Source organism: Salvelinus fontinalis, chromosome 24 (genome assembly GCF_029448725.1).
Source record: "Salvelinus fontinalis isolate EN_2023a chromosome 24, ASM2944872v1, whole genome shotgun sequence".
Lineage (NCBI taxonomy): Eukaryota > Metazoa > Chordata > Actinopteri > Salmoniformes > Salmonidae > Salvelinus > Salvelinus fontinalis.
This window is the reverse complement of record NC_074688.1, coordinates 23,077,799-23,081,312: the sequence shown is the minus strand read 5'-3', so window position 1 is coordinate 23,081,312 and position 3,514 is coordinate 23,077,799.

Below are 3,514 nucleotides of genomic sequence, written 5' to 3'. Positions count from 1 at the left end.
CTGGCTGCTCATGGCTGGCTGACGGATCTGGCTGCTCATGGCTGGCTGACGGATCTGGCTGCTCATGGCTGGCTGACGGATCTGGCTGCTCATGGCTGGCTGACGGATCTGGCTGCTCATGGCTGGCTGACGGATCTGGCTGCTCATGGCTAGCTGACGGATCTGGCTGCTCATGGCTAGCTGACGGATCTGGCTGCTCATGGCTAGCTGACGGATCTGGCTGCTCATGGCTAGCTGACGGATCTGGCTGCTCATGGCTAGCTGACGGATCTGGCTGCTCATGGCTAGCTGACGGATCTGGCTGCTCATGGCTAGCTGACGGATCTGGCTGCTCATGGCTAGCTGACGGATCTGGCTGCTCATGGCTAGCTGACGGATCTGGCTGCTCATGGCTAGCTGACGGATCTGGCTGCTCATGGCTAGCTGACGGATCTGGCTGCTCATGGCTAGCTGACGGATCTGGCTGCTCATGGCTGGCTGACGGATCTGGCTGCTCATGGCTGGCTGACGGATCTGGCTGCTCATGGCTGGCTGACGGATCTGGCTGCTCATGGCTGGCTGACGGATCTGGCTGCTCATGGCTGGCTGACTGATTTGGCTGCTCCTGTCTGGTTGGCGGCTCTGGCAGATCCTGTCTGGTTGGCGGCTCTGGCAGATCCTGTCTGGTTGGCGGCTCTGGCAGATCCTGTCTGGTTGGCGGCTCTGGCAGATCCTGTCTGACGGCTCTAGCGGCTCCTGTCTGGCTGGCGGCTCTAGCGGCTCCTGTCTGGCGGACGGCTCAGTGGGCTCATGGCAGACGGGCGGCTTTGCAGGCTCATGGCAGACGGGCGGCTTTGCAGGCTCATTGCAGACGGATGGCTCAGATGGCGCTGGGGAGACGGATGGCTCAGATGGCGCTGGGGAGACGGATGGCTCAGATGGCGCTGGGGAGACGGATGGCTCAGATGGCGCTGGGGAGACGAGCAGTTCAGTCAATGCTGTGCAGACGGCAGATTCCTGCCGGCTGAGGCGCACTGTAGGCCTGGTGCGTGGTGCCGGGACTGGTGGCACCGGGCTGGGGACACGCATCTCAGGGCTAGTGCGGGGAGCAGCAACAGGACGCACAGGACTCTGGGGACACACAGGAGGCTTGGTGCGTGGTTTAGACACTGGTGGTAAAGGGCTGGAGACACGCACCATATAGCTAGTGCGTGGAGGAGGCACTGGTGGTACTGGGTTGGGGCGGGGAGGTGGCGCCGGAAATACCGGACCGTGCAGGCGTACTGGCTCCCTTGAACGCCGAGCCTGCCCAACCTTACCTGGTTCTATGCTCCCCGTCGCCTGACCAGTGCGGGGAGGTGGAATAACCCGCACCGGCCTATGTAGGCGAACCGGGGACACCATGCGTAAGGCTGGTGCCATGTACGCCGGCCCGAGGAGACGCACTGGTGACCAGATGCGTTGGGCCGGCTTCATGACATATGGCTCAACGCTCAGTCTAGCCCGGCCGATACGTGGAGCTGCAATGTACCGAACCGGGCTATGCACGCGTACAGGAGACACCGTGCGCTCTACTGCGTAACACGGTGTCTGCCCGTACTCCCGCTCTCCACGGTAAGTACAGGGAGTAGGCGCAGGTTTTCTACCTGACTTCGCCACCCTCCCTTTAAGGCCCCCCCCAAGAAATTTTTGGGGTGTACTCACGGGTCTCCAGCCTTGTCTCCGTGCTGCCTCCTCATATCGCCTCCTCTCGGCTTTCGCTGCCTCCAGCTCTTCACGAGGGAGGCGATATTCTCCAGGTTGTGCCCATGGATCTTCTTCCAATTCCTCCTCCCAACTCCAGAGATCCTGTGTAGGTATGTCCTGTTGCCGCCTTCCATGCCGCTTGGTCCTATGGTGGGTAATTCTGTCTCGATCGTGTACTGGAGAGAATGAGGACCAAGGCGCAGCTGGATATGAACACATCTTCTCTTTTTTTATTTAAAAAAAAACGAAGATGAACACGACACAAAACACTTTACAAACTAACAAAACAACAAAACGACCGTGAAGCTACAAACGTTGTGCATAGACAGACAGGCTACAAACGTTCTGACATAGACAATTACCCACAATTAATGAGAGCCTATGGCTACCCTAAATAAGGCTCCCAATCAGAGACAACCGACATCAGCTGTCTCTAATTGGGAACTCATTCAGGTAACCATAGACTCTTCTAGATCACTCACCAACATAGACAACGCTAGAACTCTACACTAAACACAAAACCATATCTTACACCCCATAACCCCTTTACCAAATAAACACCCAACACCAACAAAACATAAACATTACCCATGTCACACCCTGACCTAACTAAATAATAAAGAAAACCAAATAATACTAAGGCCAGGGTGTGACACTTGAGTAAAAGTGAAAGTCACCCAGTAAAATAATACTTGAGTAAAAGTCTAAAAGTATTTGGTTTTAAAATATACTTAAGTATCAAAAGTAAATGTAATTGCTAAAATACACTTAAGTATCAAAAGGGAAAGTATAAATATGGCAACTGGCCACATTTTCTAGTTTTTTATTTATTTACAGATGGCCAGGGGAACGCTCCAACTCGGACATCATTTACAAATGAAGCATGTGTTTAGTGAGTCCACCAGATCAGAAGCAGTAGGGATGACCAGAGATGTTCTCTTGATAAGTGTGTGAATTAGACCATTTTCCTGCATTCAAAATGTAACGAGTACTTTTGGGTGTCAGGGAAAATGTATGGAGTAAAAAGTACATCATTTTCTTTAGGAATGTAGCAAAGTAAAAGTTGTCAAAAAATATTAATAGTAAAGTACAGATACCCCAGAAAACGACTTAAGTTGTATTTAAAAAGTATTTTTACTTAAGTACTTTACACCACTGGTTTTTCGATTCAGTAAGTTAGAATTCCATTTTTACTGAGTTTCCATTATAAAATGTTAACACAGCATTGCCATGTCTATACCACCACATCCCAAACCCACAAATAAACATAGAAACAAGAACATAAACAAAGGTAGTACCTGTGATGAAGAATTCCCTCTTGTTATTGACTGGATGCAGCTACTGTATGGCTGCCATTCTGCTTAGTGGTGGACACAACAGTGTGTGGGGTAGAGCAGAGGGAGGGAGGGCAGAGAGGCAGAGACTTATCCCTTCCCTCATCTGTAGCAACTAGTCAAACCCACCCAGCTGTTAGTCTGGCATCGTGCCACTAAGGGTCACCAAACCGCCTGTCATGACTTCAGCTGCATGCTACATTGAGACAGGGAAACACAACCAACATTATCATGTTTATTTTTACTATTTTATGTTTCTTTGGTGTATTTTGAAATGCGCAAATGAAATGTATTATTATTATTATTATTATTAACTCAACCGTCATGGATTTACATTTGGATATTTTCTAACATATTCAAATATTGAACATATTCCTATAGTGCATGTGAATAGTATGCAGAAACAAACAGACAGTAAGAACTCACTTTACTTGACTGATGACACAATAAAGACC